The sequence below is a fragment of the Nilaparvata lugens genome, chromosome 1 (genome assembly GCF_014356525.2).
Source record: "Nilaparvata lugens isolate BPH chromosome 1, ASM1435652v1, whole genome shotgun sequence".
NCBI classification, from domain to species: domain Eukaryota; kingdom Metazoa; phylum Arthropoda; class Insecta; order Hemiptera; family Delphacidae; genus Nilaparvata; species Nilaparvata lugens.
The window spans coordinates 17,764,786-17,787,143 of record NC_052504.1 but is presented as its reverse complement, the minus strand read 5'-3'; the positions used below and the strand labels follow the sequence as shown (position 1 = coordinate 17,787,143).

The 22,358-nt window shown below is 35.9% G+C and overlaps 1 protein-coding gene across 2 annotated transcripts in view; it reads left to right on the top strand.

The window, feature by feature from the left end:
- Positions 1–9,301: 9,301 nt before the first annotated feature.
- Positions 9,302–22,358, top strand: part of LOC111048075 (suppressor of lurcher protein 1) — a 202,327-nt gene continuing 189,270 nt past the window's right edge. The window contains exon 1 of one of the 2 annotated variants that reach the window (XM_039432421.1): positions 9,302–9,982. The gene's annotated coding sequence lies outside the window, so the exon portion shown is untranslated. The remainder of the gene's footprint in view (positions 9,983–22,358) is intronic. The other variant, XM_039432426.1, reaches the window with a different exon arrangement.

Genomic DNA, 22,358 nt, shown 5'->3' with positions numbered 1-22,358 from the left:
ATGTTTAATTCGATGATGAGGGGGGGGAGGTGAGGAGTCAGCTGTCAAAAGCAGTCGCGTGGCAGCGCTAGTGTCGTCGTCGCCTTGTGTGGAGTGCCGAGCCTTTTATTTGGAATCCATAGAAATCGACACCCTGAAAAATACCCTAATGTTTATTGCATGAAGTGAAAAGAATAGAGCATATAAGCGCCGCCATGCGTCTGACACTGGCTCATATTTCACCGACAGAAGAGCGTCGATTCGGATTCATCTAATTGCTCATCCTCCTTTCCCTTTCTGTTTCTACCGATATTTTCTTCCTCATCCGATTTTTTCAATAATTTGTCTTTGACATCTACTTTTTATTCATTTTCTCATGCTTTCTATGCCATCTTTCCTTCTTCCATTCCCTTCTTCATACAATTTTGTAACTTTTATCGTCTGACTGTAACTCTTCTGTTTGACATTTGTTTTCCTGTTCTTTTTCCTTCAATTATTTCATTCCACTTCTACCTATAGAACTTAAATCCACAGATGATATGTGACTGATATTCTACTCATTTATTCTTCACTCCTAACAATTCTTTCCAATTATTTCTTTGCTCACTTTTCTATTTCATCTTTCTTTCCCATCATATCTTACATTATTTTTAATTCATATTATTGCATGCTTCTTCTTCTTCTTCTTCTTCTTCTTACCTTTGTCTCTACTTCCATATGATTTCCAACAGCCTCAATATTATCTTTCTTCTGATTATTATAGTCTTCTTGCATGATATGACTTACTTTCGTTTCCGTCTTATCAACCACTACTTCACGCTCTTTCGATAGATATATATTTTTTAGAATCGATATTCATTCGTATAGAATTATTATTACAAACCTTCATTTACAAACTTGAATGAATATTTATTTATGTTTTGAAGCATATTTTGAAGCATGTTTTGGTTACTCATCATTCTATTCTCTATTTTTTACTCATTCAATCCTCCTGTTCCATTTTTCGTGATCCTGTTCCATTCATGCTTCTCTCACTCCCTCACCATCTTCTCGCACACCTCCTTCGCACGTCCATCATTCATGGCACCGTCACTCTTATCAACGCCGGCGCCATCTTCCTCTTCGCACCTCACTTCACCTGTTCTTCGAGGTCAGCGTCAGCAACATGCTTGTTTGATGAACGACGGTCCATTCATGCCAGTGGTCGAGCGGCAAGACGCACAAATAATACAAGAACCGATGAACAAACACGCATGCACGCACAGCCACACAAAATTGATGACGTCATCCTTCGTTCTCAAACTCAGAGCAGCTGTCTCATTGAAAAGCACTAGCCGCAGGTATAGAGCGTCGCAATTGAATACAAATCGCTTGCTTCCACAATGTCAATTCACATTAATGTATTAGCAGTAGCAGACCTGTAATTCATTCAGGATACATCAATCAATCAGTGCCAATCCACAATGAGCTGGCCAATCGAAAGTCAATGGTTCAATGATACAACCGAAACACCATCTGCATCACAATTGCTATTTACAACGCACGCCCTCCAACATTATTTCATTTTCAGTACCATTACTGCAACGTTAATCACTAGACTGACAATAATTGTCTAGACTAACAATAATTATTGTTATACTGATTTGAGCTTGAACGCTTGTTCATGGTTGTATGTGCTTTCCTCCCATTGACGTCTAATCTTCTATCAAACAAAACTTTCCAAAATTGTTCATTATTATGACAAAATAAGGAAGCTGTATGGTTTAATGTTTATCGTGTTCCCTATCCTATGCATTCTATCGGAGTCGGACGGATGAATTTTCCAATACCTATTCCAATCTAGAGTTTAATATGAATCACTTCATTCAGGAAATACGAATAGGTAGTCAAACCAGCAAAGGAGTAAAAAGCAATCTGAAAATTCCAATAGGGTAATTTCAAACTCCATGCAGTTTTTAAATTAATTGGATTCGTAACTATGTATAAATTCCAGTGATCAAAATTACTTATCAGAAACGTGAGATATTGAGAATAATTCCACAGAGCAAAAGCGAAACATTTCAATTTTAAGCAAGAGTGGAATAAGTGATTTGAAGAAACAAGATTGTTGATAAGCGCCCGTTGATCACTGTTGATACAGTCACAAATCTAACTAGAGTATGGCTATGATACAAGATTATAGTCTTGATTATAGTCTATAGTCAAGATAATAGTCTAGATTATAGTCTATAGTCAAGATAATAATCAATTTTCATGTAAACGATGAACTTCTCTCGATTTCTGAGGATGATAAGTAACTATTTGAAACTAGAATACCAAATATTTTATCCTCTCACCATCGAATAGTCTATTAAACTATCATCACTTCTCATTCATTCCATACAAACATAATTCTCATTGATTATTTATGAAAAAACCCTGCTCATGAGACCACTGCATGGTGACTACTATGAAGCTAGACTCCACTAATTCATTTCACTAGTCACAATACTACAATATCTGTTTACCATACTAGACCCACTCCATTCGAATTGAATTTTTATTCATTCACATAAGAAACAAGTGAATGATGAGTGACCTGGCTAATTCAATAATATACACTTACAAGCAAGATAACAGATGAGCTGACGAGATTAAACAATAATTAGAAACTACTCTATTTTCTTCCCTTATTCTAATTTTCCCTCATGTCACACTACTATCATGATTACCACCATCATCAAAATTATCGTAACCGCCCAACATACTGTGTCACTCGGCTTGCAACATTTGAAAAATGCGTCACATCACTAACTAACCATAATCGATGTTTTGACAATTTTCCAAAACGAGGAGAGGCGGTCGGGATGGGCTCAAAGCTTTTGAAACCGCGAAGTTTGATAGTTTAGAGCTGACGTTGGTTGGCTTTGCGATATGCTGCGTTGGACGTCAAACGCTGAGCCTCTTTCGCCGGATAACGCGAGCTGAGCGTTGAGCGTCGTCTGCCAGCTGCGAAATGAAGAAGAGCTTTGATGTCGCGTCGGCTGTTGCCGTTAAATAGGTTTTGCACGCACAATGATACCTAGTGAGAAATTTACATGTCGGCCGCAGTCCCATGCCTCGTCAAAAAACTCTTTGACTTTGTCGAAGCATTTCGGCTTCTATTTGGAAACGTTGATTAGTAGTTCTTCCCAGGCCTATAGCCACTACCAGTCATGTTTTGGTCGAATTACGTTTTCGGTGGAAGTGACAGATAATTATGACAGGGTATCATGAACGATGTTAGGCGTCCTGTCCTCTTTAAATATTGAGATAGAAGCTATTGTATTTATGCCGTTTCCAGGCTTGGTTGCTAACTTGTCAAATCGAATTATGATTATACTTAGCAACGCATACAGTGGCACGAATTTTATATAAAATTTATCAATTCAGTACATTGACTGATTAAACAAATACTGTATAAATTTGAAACTATATAGTTTGCTGGAAAATGTGAAGTCTTCAGTATTTCAGGAGTCACTTCCAGATGGGAATTGATTCAACTTATGATATTCACAGATTCATAGACAGGCGGACAATACACAAAAAATTATATTACGCTCGTATAAACTTTCGTTTCTTATCCTCTTGGGAAAATAGTGAGTTGGAACACGGTATAGAGAAGAAGACGGTAGGTGTCACGCGCATGTTTGTGCTAAATTTTCGGTGAAGCTGATGGTATTTTATATCCAATCATCTGTTTTTAACAAATAAGTTTCATAAATTGCCAATAGGTTTTAAAAAAGTCGGTTGGTGGCGATGACGAAATCTGGCCACTGCGCACACATTTCGTCACCCCTACCGTTCTCATCTAAATACCGTATAATTACATCTTAATACTGGAATAATTCAGTGGCGATGATTATCTATATTATTCAGTTCTTAATTTATTCATCTCCATTCAAAAGTATACTCTGAAATGTAACAATCATGATTTAAACGTCCTGTACCTCTCATAAGTTACTGATTCTCTTTTCCAGTCAAGTCCATAATGGAATTGTAATATTTTTCTCAAATAGATTTTTGAAAATAAACTCGTAAACAGATTCATTTTCGTGAATCCATAAAAATCAGTTGCTGAGAAATAACACATTCTCATATATTGTAGTTCTTTTCAAACTCTATTCGAATCCCATATGCTGGTAATTTTGCCATGCAAATATTTGTTTGGAGAAATAGGTTGAGTGCATGAGATTCATTCTGGGAAGAGCTAGTTGAACTTCGATTGAGGGTCAGTCTCGCTGAGGAACTCGGCTCATGGCTACCTAGCTAGCAACCGATTTGCATTTAAGAAATGTCTCAAAGCCAACCTCACACTGCTCTTGTTTTCCCATGAGAAGCACATCCAAGTGCAACGAAAGTTAATTTTCTCTCTACTGACTGATACTAGTACTGGTCTAGTTTCAAATAGGGGTTGGTAGATTTATTTGCACACTGTGATAGAGTCTGAATATATTAGAGTGGGGAATTCGCATCACCAAACTTATCTTTTGCATTTCGACTGGGCTAATAACAGCCATCCAAATATTATGAAACTGCATGTTGAACAGTGGATTCGTTGAAAATCGGGGATAAATATTTGCGCTGAAATATGAATTAGCATTTTGGTCGCTGAGAGTTGGTTTTAGTTGGCAGTGTGTTTAACCTTTATGCGGTGTTTTGTTGCGCCGACAGGAATTGTTGAAAGGGCTGGGGAGAAAGTGATGCTGAAGGCTGGGAGATGTCAGATGAGTGTGATATTGGACCCGCTGATCCGTTCTGCCCGAGTCAAAGAGAATTCTCAGTGGGAAAATGTTGGAAAACTGGGCGCTTTTCCTGGTAGCATCTTGACAAGTGCGAACACTCTATGGAAACTTTAGCACGTTCTCTCTGCTCTTCGCAGTCTTTCCATTTCTCTCTTTCCATCCTTTTCTCAAAGCCATCTTGTCGATTGCGTCGTCAGCTTTTCCACAAAAGATGTTGAATCTTATTTTCGACGGAATGCCAATGCTAACTGTAGCGTGATATTTCTGTCAAAATAGAAACGTGACCGAATTTTGCAATGGTGAGATCACAGTTTCTGTATGTCACTTACTAATGAGTTCAAGATTGTTTATCTACGAGTTGACAAGACAAACTCGAATGGTGATATGGACATATGATCCAAATTCATGGACATAAATGGTCCATGGTAACATGATATTCATAATTATTGTCATGATTCAAGAGAGAGAAAATACTGTGACCTTCTATTCTAGCTTTCTCGAAAGTGTGTAAAACCTCTAACCACTAATCGACAGTGTGGATTTGTGTGTAGTGGTGAGTTTTGTCTGGAGAGGTTCTTTTTGTAGCGCATAGAATAGAAGCTGTATCGACTGATATACACAGTTGGGCCGGTAATAATGCGAAATAACTTAATGAGAAGTGTGTAATATTACTTAATTCTGAACAAGATATTTCACATGGGAATATACTTTTACAATTGAATATTTTAAATGATCCCAATTTAACATTATCGGGAAGAGAATTTTCTCATTTCCTTCTGTGAAAGACGATACTGTCCATGAATGATACCTGAATTCAGTGGAATATTCTCAATCATCAGTAGCAATGGTGATATTTCTGTTGATTAATGAACTATTGAATATTTGTTGGAAGTTTTAAAAATTCAGAAGAAGTTGCGTTAAGAATTGACTAATCCATGGTCCGGAGTGGCTCAAGATAATGAGCCAAGCCTCTATACGTGCTGGGGAAAGAGTACGTGATAGGAAAGAATTAAGATTTGTTTCAGCCTTCATCTTTGTTCGGGTATACATTCTAGCTTCCCCATAGCACTGAAATTGAAGTAGAACTTCACATGAAACATGAGATACAATTTCAAAATCTAGTTCCCAGGCAGTTCAAGATAATTAACGCACAAGTCAACAAATGTGATCACATACAATTTTTTTCTGGAACTAGGTTATTTCAATTCGTGATTCCACAATAAGATATCCTATCATTCAACGAATTTTCAATAGAAATCAATGAAGCCAAATTGATCTTGAGTTGGAGGTAAAGATGAACATTATCTAGTTTCAGCTTGACCTATTCTGTTCCGAAGCCATCAACAAACGAGAGAACAGATAGACACTGCAAATGTTATAGGTTTGGCATTTCCGAGCTTGACGGCTGCAACGTGGAATGGGTTGAGACCAGAGAGTAGCTTCATGATAGACAGCTGAGCCTGCTCAGTCAGGGAAGTGAAGCTGTCTGTCAGGTCCCGCTTGCAATATGCATTCTGCCTTCAAGGAAAGCTTGAAAACTCCATATTTCTTTGAAAGCAATCTTTTTTGTTCCTGTGAAACGAACAGTTTAGGTGTTTCTCCTACCGTGCATTCATGCAAACTTGATTCAACCTGTGATATTTTTATACTTCTGCTCTCTTGAAATAATACTTTTATTCATGAAGCTTACTTGCAAGTGAAGGAAACTGAACTATTTTATCCATGAATTCGATAACTTCTCACTCTATTGGAATCTTCTTACAAGTTTATACCTTATTGGAATTGGAGCTGCTAGTTCTACTTATCCAATAATGAAGAAGCAAGAGTACAATGATGATACATTTATCTAAAATAGCATATATCTTATCAGAATTACACCTACTACTACAATATTGAAAACTCTTTTTCTTCTCATTGAATGATAAACTAGCTAGATAACTGTAATAGTAAAGCTGTATAGTGGAACACCTCCAGTAACTTGAAATTGAAACATTTTTTTTTCAATTTATTGAAATCAATGTTGATTGCTCTTGAATAACTCTGTACTCTGTGAAACTTCCTTCTTCAAACTTAATTTCGGTGGCAAATCACCTACACGAATATCCCAGAACATTGGGTACCAGAATCTATATTGTTGTAAAAACAGTACTGGTTATTATACGATTAAAAATGACTAGATTTCGTGAGTTTCAAAATAGTTTATGAATTTTCACTTTATTTTTGAACTTGGTTCACTTTTTAAAATAAAATCTTGTTCAATTCTAACAAAAATAATCCTGATGAGCTTGGAATTCTCTTTCAACCTCTCTTTCAACTTTCTAAAAGTATATACAATCCTGCAGAAAATGTCTACATATATTTTGTACTAAGTTTAATTTTTTTCCTTTTTTTTCACTTTTTGGATTATTTCAAAAAGAAAATAATATAAAAAAAATTCTGAAACATTGATCCTCGCATTCCATGAATTCACTATACTTCCAAGCATTTTTTCAGCAAATGGTACTATACTGGAAGGTTTTTTTGAAAAGTTTATCATTGGTAAAAATGAAATTTTTGAAACACAATAGATCTAAAATATAAGTTCAAAACATATACAGATTCTCTATTTTACCTATAGTAAAATTATAGTATTTTATTTATAGTTTGACCCTCAAATACTCTGAGGGTCGCCTTCTGCGACCCTCAAAGTCATCCATGTACATTTTCATTCAATCTTATGTGAATTTTCTACTGAGACCTTCCCTTATGTCTCGAAAATACTTCAAAATTATGAAACATCAATTTAGAGAATCCACTTGACTTTCACAATTTTCAATCAATGTTCTCTACCAATGGAAGGTCATTGGAAGTCCACGATTTCAGATTCACCAACCTTTGTGTTTCACTTGATTGAAAATATTGAACGGTGATATCAACAGGCTATTGCTTTTGGTATGTAACTGCAACATATTGCGTGCGTGCTTGTGTCATATATTCTAGGAATCCTTTAGTACTCAAGTGGAATATACATTCTCAAGAAACCTTGTCTGCGAGTGAATTCAGCAATACCATAATATTATTGGTGAGTCCACTCTCCATACTCCGTAATATACATATACGCTTCATCAACAATGCACGTGCATATTGAATTATCTATTGTGACAGAAATCATGCTACAACACTTGACTCCGTCAGAAGTGGGCGGTTGTACGATGAAACTGGGAAGAAAGCTTTGATACGAGCAAAGCAATATTAATACATTGTTGAATGTTGTGTGTGCGTGGTAGTCAGCTCTCACAGTTCTCACAATACAATATCGAACAATGAATCTTCGATTCAGAACTCATCATAATAAGTGAACATTTGCTTTGCTAGAAGGTGGCTCCAGCCATTGAGTGAAGTGTAGATTGATGCAATTTCGAAATTGATTTGACCGGTTTATCACTTTTGGGTTGGTTATGATGAATAATATATCCAATTCTTATTAGATTTGTTTTGGCATGCAGGTTGAGAAAAGTTCAGAAGAGATAAAAGTGAGTTCTGGGATATTGAATTGTTCATAACACGTCGAAGATTCTAGGTGCGATTGTAGCGTTTTTCGATTGTAGCTGAATTGACTAGAATGCAAATCGTTTTAGATAGAAGTGGGACATTCTTTGTTGGGGAAATCAGTAGCTAATCTATCTCATGTAGAGTTTCCAAAAGCTCATATATGCGAGATTCGCCCATTAATGTCAGTTTTATCTTATGCTCATATAATTGTGATTCGAATCATTCATACGTGTAGAACTGAGATTTGGTATGAGAGATCAAGCTTTTGTACAGAATAAGTAATAACATTTACTGTACACATCTTTTTTGTTCGACTGTACCAGGATAATATTATATTCCAGGTTGAATGTTCTCTCTTCTCATCATCACACTCACATCTACATTTTTATTATTTCTAGGATTTTTGCCAATCACTTAATGATCCAATGGTAGAGGTTTTGAATGATTGATGTGTGTTGAGGAAAATGTCAAGGTAGTAGGTGAAGAATATACTCGTATGTCAAAATGATTTTGAGCGATAGTGATAATTGAAAAACTCAGTGATATGATTGACATCCCCAACACAATTCGACTAGAGACTAATTGTTTCCGGTTTTTCACTGACATGAATCAATTCTTCTATCGAAATTGCCAAATTGAATTTCATATCACGGTATCATTGAACAGAATCTAGCGTTGCGAACTGCTATTGATAAAGCAGAGAGAGCATTAGCAATTCACAAATCAATTTTATAGACGTTGACTTACGCTGGTGAACTCCTCGATAGCGCGGTGGCTGGGTTGGAGGCGGAACTGCCGGATATATATTTATGGATTAGATGAAAATATCGAGTTAATAAAATTAGGTGGGGACGTAATGGGCAGATATTGTTGGGGCGGCTGGCGGGAGGGAGAGGGTAGCTGGCTGAGTTACATCCCTGATAACATGACCCTGGGTGGATCTCGTGGGAAAGGGGGGGAGGGTTCATACCCCACAAGGGGTTGGCGAGGGGGTGGCGCGCCGGCCAATTGTTCGCGTTCGGTCCCGCAGTCTTCGTTGTGGCGGCGTGCAGATCGCGTCGGAGCTCCAACTCTCTCCTAGCTGTGAGAAATTCAATCGAGAAACGTACTCGAAACCTGGTTCTTGAAATCGGCGAAGTCAATTTTCTCTGGAAAAAAGTAAAACATAATTATTTATAAATAATTCAACTTTGAAAAGTTTGAGATAAGTGAGCTACTTGAACAGTAATTTGTGACTTGTTAACAGTAAATAACAATGACTTTCAAATGTCTATTGTAGTTTACAGTGGGTTCCACTTTAGCTGTGTCAAAGAATCATATTCCTGGTAATGACATAAATTCCAATACCGAACTATATTACGCTAGGAAATAATCACATCGGAATTTCAACCATATTCTTCCAAAAAAAATCTTTCGAATTTAAAGAAAGCGATAAAGAATTATTTTTGTGATATTGTTCTGGGAAAAGTGCATGACTTTCGTGATCCAGTGATATGACATGTGAACTGAGTCTGGCTCATTAAACTGAATTGCCATTTTTTTGACGGTATCGCAGAGAATGTTGGCATTTCTTAGGAGTTTACTACCGTTGGTAAAGGTAGCTGTGCGTCGACATTATCACACATGTTTCCCGTCAACATGCCGGCTTTGAAGAGTGAGATAGAACCGTTTGTCACCCATGACAGTCACAAACCACTCACCATTCAAAGGTAATAATTATTCATCTTAATTAGCATGCTCTCCTTGAATGTGCCTTGTCTTGATGAGCTGTTGTTGAACATTAATATAATACGGCTTCAATGACTGGGTTATTTAGATATGAGAGAATAACATTTTTCCTACCGTTTCCTCACATTCACTCTGAGAAAAACGATGATGGTGAATATCAGATGATCTTGACTCTCGCTCAAAATAATAATCCATTTTTGTTTATAATGATTATGGAAAATAATGTTCTTCTCTCTCCCAATTGTCCAGCCTTCACGAGAATTGAGTGAAAGAGAGTAAATGTACAGTAACTATATTAAGTAATATGGGTTATATGAGTAATCTGTTACTGTAAGTGAGTGTAATATTTAATAGTTTCATCAGAAATGATGCAAAACTTATATTTTTGTTTCTCTTTTTTAATCTTTTTAGTTGTATTAGAATATCTTCAAGATTTGATGATTCCAACTTGATATGGCTACATTAAAATTGAAAAAAAAATTAATAGAGATAAATATAATAAATTATTTTAATCCAATGTAGCCTAAATTGCTTGATATGAATCACAACTGAACTTACCTACTTCATTCTTATTCTGTGATTAAGAGGCAGTTTATTCTCACTCGAATCAAGAGCATTCTGGAGTAGTGTGGGTGTTCAATATGTGAATGAAAATTTGAAATAATATCCCAGTTATAATTGTAGCAGTAATCATATTCATAGAACAATTTTGTGGCTGTTCAGTAATTCTATTTCTGATCCATCCCACTTTTCAAAAAATGATTTAGTTCCCAGCCATAAGGGTCGAGGTTTCTTTTTATTTCTGATTCAATGTAAATTGTTGTGATTAATGGAGATAGTAGTCACTCTTTTGCACGATGCACATCAAGTTTCCCATTCGCTCCCCCAATAAACAGTAAGAATTATGCATAAAATCTCCAAACAAATTCCCACTTAGTATGCCTACTCGTAAATTCATCTATGTAAGACCAGGGCTTTGTTCTTATATTGGGTCTGCGACTACAGAAGTTTCCAAATTATTATGAACTCCCTACTTCCTAAGAAAGACTTTCCTTTTACAGCATAGTAAATCATTCACTAATAGCGTGACACTGATGAAAATTTCTTAGCGTGACTAGATGTATAAGTTTTGCCTTGAAATTAAGCGAGTTTCGCTTCTAGCTTAGTCTGCCGCCAAGCCTGTCTACTCACTTCCTCTATGTTTCTTTCGTAAATAGCTGACTGCTTTTGCTGATTCTTATTCAAAATCGACTTCTGAATAATTCTCACTCTTTCTTATACTGAACAGAATTACCTGACAGTTTAGATTCCGTGATGACTGATTTCGAGGGGTTACACAGAATTCAAGATTCTTATATTATACGGATATAATTCTCACAAAGTATGATCCCATTAGACGAATATTAATCAATGTTATTGACCAAGAGTAGTGAGATCTAGGTCTCAATTCGATCTGATTTGCTCTTGTCCATTTCAATATGAAGCTAAGAGCTGCTATTGATTAATGGTTTTCAATTATTATATATTTTCCACAGAGTGGTAATAGAGCATATATTATGACAGCGTAATAAATCATAATTCATGATAACAGCGTGAAAAGACAATAGTATAATATGTGTACGTGCTACATCAGTATCGATTTGCTATGATGTAATTTGTATCGTACTTTGTATCGTGCTTTATATCGTTCTTTGTATCGTACTTTGTGTCGTGCTTTGTGTCGTGCTTTGTATCGTGCAATACCTTCGTACAAAACAATCTTATAACTGCATGAGGCATGAACTCATGATTCTAATTCAATTCGTTTTCTATTATATATTTGTAAAATAAAATGAAATTCCATTTTGATATACTGAATAAAGAGATCAAGATCATTGAAAGGTCTATGAAATCTGAGGTAACCTAAGGAAATTTCAAGAGCGAGTGAATGGTAATATTCTTGTATAAATCATATTCTGTATTTCATTGGTCCCTCAACTGTGTTGGTGATCTATAATATGGTAATACGTATGTCCAACACTGTACAAGTATTATAAGAGATAAAATATTTTGAAAATACTACTAAACTATAATCATTCTGTTAAACGCTTCTAATAGTTCCACACTTATCGATAGAATATTGTATTATATTATTCATTACTTATTTTGAAAAATATATTATATTCAGTCTTTCTACTGTGACGTATCGGGAAGTAAGCTTTTACAATTTCATTAGTTAAAGAAAATAATTAATATGTATCACCGTTTGTAACCAATGTTATAATTTTTTGTAAATATTGGGGGCTCCACCACTTCCCAGATGGGAAGAAGAGTTACAAAGGAGATACATAGCTGAAGATGGTAGAGCAGATATTTTAAAGAAATAAAAAGAAGAAATCATTCCAAGATATAGGTACAAAATTTATTGGTTTATAATATTTAAAAAGAAATAAATTTGAAATGTACAAGATGAAAGTTATATAATTTAGGCTATGAAGAAAAGGAAAACAGATTATTATCGAAGAAGTCTTTATTATCTTATATAAAAAGGAGTTTTTATTTATTTCAATTTGATTAATTTTTTAAAACTATTTAGGTATTTAATACTTTGAGGATTTTCCTCTTGGTTAGAATTCTCTACATTTCATTTATTATTCTTCAAATTCCTATGAAAAAGTAAAACAACATGACATTATAATTTGATAACTACTAAAATGATGAATTGAGTACGATACCAATCCCCTTTATGATGACCTTCTAGTCAGCTTTGGCTGGAAGGTGAGGTCTAGAGGAAGGTCCAGGTCCTGGCCAGTCATAGTCTTTGGGTGTTCGGAGGAGCGGCACAAAAGAGCGGCACTCGAAAAAGTGGAAAAAGTGGGAAAATCTAATATGAAAATGCCGGCTGGTGTGGAGATTGGAAAATTCCACCACTCTGAAGCTCTGCGATTCTTCATTGAGTCAGCGCAATTTGGCTTTCTTGTGATCCTGATTTTATTATTTAAAATTGAAAAGGAAAATAAATTTTAATTTTGATGAGCTTGAGGAGCTGTCAAAACCAATGGTTTATGACACTATGATATTCAATTATCTTATAGTATAATTATTGAGTTGATTGAGAAACGAGTGGATATGATTCGAGCAGCTATGAAATTGGAACCGATATATAATATTGTATTAATAATAAACAATATTTTGTCAAGACATTTTTGGCATCATCACCTGCTCTTGAAATGCTCTCAGTGGATCATGTGACATTTTCACAGAAATTGAATAAAATTTTCAGTTTCCTGTGAATTTAGTGCCTATTATTATAATAAATAAGATGAACCTCATCAATACTTGGTACGTTATGGAAAAAGTCTACTCTTAAGTCATCATACTTGCTACATCATTGAGAATAACTATCTTCTTGGAATTACAGTTGTTGGATTACTTGAGTTTTGGAGTAAAAAGAGCTTTCAAGAAGAAGCTAGATGTAGGACTTCTGATGAAGTAGTGTGGGGTGGGCCAACCAACTGAGACTGAGGCACAGTTTTTCATGTGAACCAACTCAGTAGTTGATTATGAAAATGTATGTCAGTAGCGACACCAACTCCCATTCTCATTCCGTCATTAATCTGGGTTCCAGTTTTGCCGGGTTTGTTATCATGTTATAAGCCGGAGAAAATACAGGCTCCCGTATGAGATACAGGTGCGCTTAGCGCACTCCGATACTCATTGTTGAGAACATGTCAGCTAGAGAATTCTTAAGCCAAGGAATTAGTGTCGAGTTCATAATGTAGCCTCGCCTGCAAGAGCAGCGTGTATTATACATTATGTGGTGGGATTTTTATTAAATCCATATCAACGCGCGCCAAACTGTGGAGAAGTCCCTTTATGAGACTAGCTGCTCATAAAATATTCAGAATTTTAATAACGATTTTTCCTTGGCGTAAGGGTGTTGCATGCCAGGAGTGGTGAGTGGACTTTGGAATTAAACAACGCACGTTCACGCACGCGCGAGTACATGTAGTTAGCATGCTATTGCTGCTGTAGGTGAGGGGTGGGGTGAGATGCTCACGACCCGGCTTCACCGCAGAACACAATAACCGCACACCAACGCAAAACCTCCTCTCTTCCGTGTTCGAGACCCCTCCTCCATCCCTAAACCATCAGACCAATACCAACCTGGCACACTCTTTTACGGTTACCAATCCCCCCCCCCTCACTGCCAAATTCATCACCAACCGCCACTGAAATTATGCTAATTAGCTTAGAACAGCCTGTCAAACATTTTTGGATTTATATACCCCGGTTGTCCATTTACACGGAAAAAAATCCATCACCGTGCAAATAACTCGGTCCACGCGATACGACCTGATGCGTACGGAGCTCAAACGCATTATTTGCACGAAACTCCATTGCACAACTTGGAAAAAGGGGCTTTTGTGACCTGAAGCCTGTTGTTCGCCAGTGGCCGAGTTGGTATTCAACTTGTACAGTTTATAGGATTTCTGCGTGAATTGTTCCGTTCTTTATGGGAATGCTGAAAATGTACTGGAGAATATTAAGAGTGGTTTCTCACGGGCAAAGGGAGAGGCTAGTTTACAAATATTTTTTGGGTTGGTGAAGCGGCTTCGAGAAGTTAATTCCATGTAATACTGAGTGTATGGAGATCTTATATTTGAATAATATACTATGGTTGAACGGTTCATCAATCTCATCTCCAACTGATTCTCGATATTAGTTTGATGATGAAAGTTCATTTGAAGAATGATGTTTAGTTTATCAAACAGTTGTATTAATTCACCGGATGTTTGAAGATGAAGAAGATGAGAGAATGGAGTGAAGATGAGAAGAAGAGGTTGGATAAGAGATAATTATTGAGGGAGATAGAAATGAAGGATCAATTTGCAATTTCGATTCCCTCTGCATGGAAAAAAGAGATTCAATTGAGGAACTTTCTACTATTCTTAGAATTGTTAATATAAATCGATTATTAATACAGTTTTAGGTCCGCGTACTATTCAGAGATTTCACACAGATTATTTATTTAAATACATATCAATTTGATGACCATGAATCTCTTTCTATTGGCTCATATCTACTATCATTTATATTTTTTGGCCAATACTTTCTTTTTATACATTCGATGAGGAAAGCACTAATGTGGTAAGTTTGTATTCAATTATTATCTCGCTATGCTAGAGCCCCGGCAATGGGATATAGTTGGGAATAGTTAAGGCGGTCTATGTATCAAGAAACTGTTGATATAAATAATTGAATGATTGCTAACCCTACTTTCTAAATACCCAATATTTAAGATCGAAAATTACGTGTTGTTTCATAAGCTATCTATCATGTGAGTGTGGCCAGAGAAATAAATCCTGAGTGCGCGCGCGAACAGAAAGGAAAAGAATCGAAAGTTGTTCAGTTTCTGTAGGCGAATTTCTAAAGAAATGATTTACGGCATCTCGAGGGAAATCACTTTTCTTCGGCATCGTTCTCGACGTTGCTTATAGCTTTTAAAACGTTCACTCGTGATGCCAACGATAAAAGAATATACATTTCATGCTGAAACAAAGTCGTCGTGGTCGAGTCTCCAATTCTCAAGAGCCACTAAGCTTGGATTGATCTGGATCTACAACACTGGAATCGCATTCTGCAAAAGGAAAAATAAAAGTATCGCTAGTTTATTTGTAAGTGTATGCTGAACAAAGCTGCTTGAGTTGTAGGCAACTCACTCTATAACATGATAAAATAAACAAGCTGAATACTGTTCAAAGCATCTCCATTGATACTCAAATAATAAGCATTTTACAGTTAAATAAACAGACTTTGAAACATAGATGTTATAGTGGATGTTATAACATTTTCAATCTTAGTAGAGGAATATTCGAATATTCAAACTAAGATCATTGCTACTTGGTCTGTTGATTCATACACTGATGAGATGTTCATCTGTTAATCATTGATGAATTGATGAGCTCACATGAATTCATGGAAGGAGTACTAAGTATGGAAGTATAATCTAACAGTTATTGCATTGATTTATGAGCGTAATTAATAGGGATATAGATATTTTGTACATAATTGGACAGTTTGTTCCTGCTTGTAAACCTTCAATTCTTTGGAATTTTCTAACGTTTTGAAACTTCATGAGCAACAAACTCGTGCTGAAGCTGGCGTTGACAAGAATCTGTGTTACAAAAACGTAGTCTTGAGTTACAAAAATGATAATCGTTAACCGTTACGATATCTGCACTATATTATCCGTTATAATCTATTCCATTGAATCATGTTCATAGAGACTGTATTGTAGTTTGTGTTTGAATAATATTGAAAATTCTCCTTTATTTTCTTGATTCGAGCAGGTTATCGATTATGCAATTCATCAGTAAATGAAGTTAACTTGCTAATTATAGTTCTATCAGCTTTGAGTTTTCAGGGCATGTTATTTAATTTTCCCAGTTAAGCAGATGATGAACTCGTATTTGCACAGAGATGTCAATATCAGTATAGATCAAAAGGCACAATTCACATAGGCCTTTTACGAGTATTAGATTACCACTTGTATATTGTGCTCAACTTCAGTTTCTTTGTTGAATGTAACACAAATATGTTCGTAAATAGGAACGATCAATGCAAAATATCATTATGAGTGCACATGAAATAATTATTGTTTAACAATCGAGAAACGAGAACTTAAACAATGTTGTCCCTGGACAGTTACAGTTGAATGAAATATCATTTATTGATTTCCAACTATAAGGGTGGAAACATACCCGTTCAAAACTTTGTTCACTAGTTATTCATTTGCAACGGAACATGTTTAGATAAAATACGCTTTGATGTTGATATAATAGGTGATCAAATATGTAGCACGCTGTTACCCAAACTAGCCTATTTGTGGAATTGTTACGATATAATCAGTCTGTCCAATATTTTTCTGTCATGATTCACCAGTTTGTTTCATGGTTAGAAATGTTATAGCACATAGCAAATGTTGATGAAAGTAGCTCTTGTTTATCCAGCTCACTTTAGTTGCGTGTCCAGGATAGCAAACATTTTTGTAGTTGGAGGTAGAATCCAAATTAACACCAGATTTGAACCAAATGTTTTAAATATTATATGTTGAATTTGCAACTATGCTGTCCTTTCATCTCTAATGACTTGGGTACTCACTATGGGTACAATTTAGCAGTAAAATTAGCAGTACAATTTAGCAGTACAATTTGACCACTATCGGTAAAAGGTCTCAAAAATTCTGATTCAAATTTTTATTTGAACTTCTTTTTATATCATCATGATTAGTTAAATTCTCTTCATCCAGGTACTATCTCTCAAAGATCAATAACCAGGTTGAGTAGAATAGCCACTGCAGTTCCCCCTGTTTGATTTTATATCCATATTCCCATCCCACATCCAACTTCATGGCAACTTGCCTTCTAAGCACTCAGTTTCTCGTCAGAAGGCCGATTCAGGCTGTAATCAATCATGCTGAACTCCCAAATTCGTCGCACCAGTCCTCTATTCTCGCTCATCTGCCGAGATCTATGAACTTTGATGGAGCTAGAGGTGGAAGTGATAATATATGAGCAGCTCATCCTCCATAAGTGCTAACAATTCTCTATAGGCCTACGTGTTCACTGTTCCACAATTATTGACTCACTGTTTTATATTCAATAGGCATCGTCTTTTTTCGTTAGTGCTACTTTTGGATATTTGGATGAAAATATGAATCCAAGTACCCGTTTTACTAAGTACCTTTTTTGTGAGTGAAGAATTTTAAAAACGGTACTTAGATTATTCTATTTTTATTCAATGAGTATTCTATGCCTCGTATATCTGGGGAGATTTACGTAATTCCTATTTTGTTGGCCATTCAATAAATTAAAGGTACTTGAAATTTTGAATTTAATTCAAGGAAATTTATAAAGAACTGCTTAGCTCATTCTATGAATGAAGATTTTTCTCTTGAATGTGGTTTTTGAATCATCAGTCATGATCCACACAAATCATTTTTGTTCAGAATCGGAGCAGTAGTGCAATATTATTGGACAATGCTTATTATTCGTCCTTTATCATTTCTCTATTTTCTGATTAGGCAGATATTTTTTCTGAGTATTTGAGAATTGAATGTTCTAGTGATCATAGTGATTGGAGATTGTACCTAAACTGTAGTTTGACACTTGCTCGGAAATAGGCGATCAGATTAGGAATTTCAGTTTTCGATGGAGCAAAGCCCAACTTGCATCTCTAATTCTCAAACTTGAAGCTGCTCGCTACTTCAATAAGGCAGATATACAGTTTCAGGGAGCAAGATTGCTTATAACAGATTCAAGAAGTCATTCAATATTAATGCGCCTACTGCTCAGCCTACTCCATCAAGTAATGAATTAGTGGCTCACAACTTGAGAATGCCATTGCTTCTGTTGAAATTAGGCTGGTGGTGTGAGAGAGAGTGGGGATGAACAGGAAGGAGGATCAGGGATTGAGAGAGAAAAGTGTCATGTGTATTAATAAGAAGGAAAGGGCTTAAACGGGACCAAAGTGCTCGTAAGACTTGAGGAGGTATTGTTCGGTAACTTTTGTGAACAAATGTTGAGCCCTAATAGGACTGTGACTTTCGTAATTTGCAGCTATTAATCTTACCTAAGGCTGAATCTCTTCATGTTTGAGTTGAGAGACTCAAATTGTTCAACTTCTGTCAGATCTGTCTTGTAATTATTACCAACTAATTATTCCTTCATCCCATGCGAATTGCATCCAACAGTGTTCTTGCTCTTCATCACTCTTACTTTCTAATCAATTTCCATGCTCTGTTAATAAATTTATCTTGTTTTGTTTTTTCCATCTCTTTCCTTCTCCCTTTTCCTCCTCTTCATAGTTTTCCTCTTCTTTCCCCCCTATCTCTATTTCTTTTTCTGAGAGTAATTCACACATGAGCTATAGGCTTGTGCGTGGATAATGAGGCTTTACATCCATTTTCCCTTTTATATTCGAGTCTAGAGTTTCCTGAATCATGATTATTTGTTTCAAGATGATGACCACATGAGCCCCAGAATTGAGCTTTTTCTATGAGAGTGATGAGTTCCAAACCAATGTGAAGTTTTCAATTATCATAATAATAGGTGTAAGAAGTTGCCCTGCAACAGCCTCCATCCAACGGGTATTTTTTTCCTTCTCCACATTAATTCTTCCCCCAATCAATTCGATTCCTTTGTACTATGATTTTCTTGATTGAGGAGAAGTCTATGGGATTTCTCCGTGTGCTTCCATATTGCTAAAAAATAGTGTTTACCAAGATATCACCCCACTCAAATAATTTGATCGATTGAGCCTGCCTGTGATCGCAAGGTTCTTTGATGAATCATCGACAATATTCATCCTTTTGCGATGAAGGAAATTGCAGATAAAACTTTTCTCTTTTGGAACCCCTTGAGCTTTTTCTTTACAATTCAGAGACGTAAAGGTGCATTCTTGTCCGAAACCAGCCACCTACCTATAAATCAGCCTTGAGGAATTGGCAAGGAAACTATATTTTATTTCTCATTCGATTCCGAGCGATTTTCTTATTTCAAAACTGGATAGCATCATTTCATTGACAGTGCAATTTATCGCTGTGACCTATTTTTAAAATACAGCATCGATGTACAGTATATTATTTATGAGTGAGCTGGAGAACTTAGAACTGGATATGCAGTAAGCGAATAGATAAATCTCCTCTTCATTTGAGTAGGTTGCTTATTGTTGAATATTTCCATACATATTATTCCCCATGAATGATGAAGAATACTTTGAATATCATTTCCGTTGTACAGGATTAATGGGAACGGAGTATTTCTAAATCCTCCTCCTTCTATTATGAATAGACTATTGGAGTAAATGATTACTCATGATAATTTTGAATGGGAACTAAAACGAGAATGTGATTTATAGATGAATGAAACTATGCACACTGAGGAGGATAATATTGTATATTCATGAATGAGGAATTGAATTATGTGTTAGTAATAATACTGAAGTCTTCAATCCTTGATAACGCAAGTGTTATCAGGTGATTTTGCGTTTGGAACATTTCTATTTTCGTCTAGTCTTGAACCTACCGTAGTAATTTCTTTTCGAAATAGTCTTCTTACTGGATGATATCCATTCATTGTAAGATACCACGTGATTTTTCTAAAAAAAGTTATTGAAACAAGTTGGCATTCCTTGGAGTATGAGGCTCCTGTTACCAGGAAACGCCGCTATGCGATTTATATGATGTCATGTTATCTCATTCTACTCTACGTGTCTCAGAAAAAACTGGAACAGTTTTTTCTCATTTGCTCTGTCGTCCTTTTGCATTTCACTTTGTTACAACGACATTCGTTGAGTTTCTTTTGAGCCAGCAGCAGCAGCAGTTTGCCGTTTGAGCGAGCTAATTACTGGCTCTCCAAAAAAGTTCTCTGATTAGAAAGAGCTAAACAGTATTCCATTAAGTTTGGTAGAGATAAATTGTTATATACGCGCAAAGTAGGGTTTTCGTGCACGCGAGTCTATGCATAGACAGGAAGAGCAAAAGGACTAACAAAAGGCTTTCTCGCTTTCTCGCCTTCTTCTGGGAACTTTAATGGAGAATAATGATTTCACGTACTGTTCTGTACTTCCCCCACAGCTGCTAATTAGGGTAGCTTCTGATTATCTCCGGACGACTTAATTAAGCTTTTTTCGTTGTGAACAAGGGAACATCAACGTGGAATGAGCTAGTGCAACACAGTAATTCCTTCAATTCTCCTCTCTTCCTTCCGACAATCGATATCCAAGTGTAAATAGCTCATTAAGATGGATCGTCATCGTTAATTCTCCATGTTTCAATATTATCATTAGCGAATTTGAAGGAGAGAAATTGTGAACGGTGACTGAATTGTGGAACGGGTGGGGAAAATCAACAAGGAAAATCGAGGTTCGTTATAGAAGAATGATTGGTGAGGCTTGAAAGAGCCGTCGGAAATATGTGGACAAAAGAACTAAACACACAGCTCACTGCTGAAGCACTGATGAAGCACTAGAAGCTTCGTCTTTTCTGCCTCACTTTTCGTCGAAAAATCCAACGGCTAAGGATTTGCCCATACTCACTCGATTCTACTCATTAAAAGAGCTGAAGTCCTCCACGCCAGAAGAGATTCCAATCGGGATCCACATGGCATTCAAGATGTGTGATCATTATTTTACTTTTTTCATTCGTAATGAATTTTTTATCAACTCTATCACCAGAAATAATGAGACAGAAATTAAGTTAATAATCATTCAAACAAGATTAATGATCCCTCACGAACATCCATGTGATCCACTATTTTATATTAAGAACTCAATGAAATAGTTTGACACCCCTTCCTTAACGTTTTAAAGTGTCAGATGTAGATGAGACCTCAGTCACACTAGATCTCTACCATTGTTGATATCCTCCATTGAAGGATTTCAAAATGAACTTGGTTCATCACATGTATTTTCTCTTGCCAGTCACAAATGATTTTTTCGCAGCTACTTCAAATTATGATCGTATCAATATAAATTAATTGTACAATTTTATCGTATTGCTAAAATAATTTGACTAAAGTCAGAGAATTGAACATTTATCCCTCTACATTCTCTGCAGTTTGCTGCTGACTGTTGGTTTCAAAGTTCAAGAATCCAATAAAAAATATTCTATGTTGAAAATAGTGATTCCTTCAGGAATGGGAAAAATTAATCTCAATGCATCATTTTTGACATGTAACTATTGTTTGTCTGACATGATAATTATTGCTCCACATGTTGACTTATAGCTACCATATTCCGTTATTGGACTTGCTGAGATGCTTCTGTAATATTCATAACACGATGACAAAACATGAATGGCATGCTTTCCAACTTTCTCTAAACAAGAGACGATATTTCATCAACGACAAATGATGACTTATTAATTGGACTTACATCACTTACATGACTTAAATTAATTAGACTAACATGTATAAGCAAAAGGATGAGATTGGTTTAAGTTATTCATGTGAACTGAGGTACATTTACAGTATGTTGATCGTGATATAAGGGAATTGAGGTTTTAAAGTAGTACTAAGCTGTTTGAACTGTTTTCAAACTGGTTATAAGTTGTAACCAGGCAACTGGTTATCTATCAGTTATCATGATTATTTGCATTATTGCATTAATATCATTATTGTTTTTGCATTATATTCTGAATCGATGATATGCAGTTAACTCCTCTTAGTAATGAATATCAGGCTTCTATTGAATTTCATCTTTACGATGCAATGAATAGGGTGTACTACTTTCAACACACTGTAAAATATTATATTGACCATTTTGAGGCCAATTTTCTTCGTTGCATGTTTCTTATCTTGGAATTATAATAATACC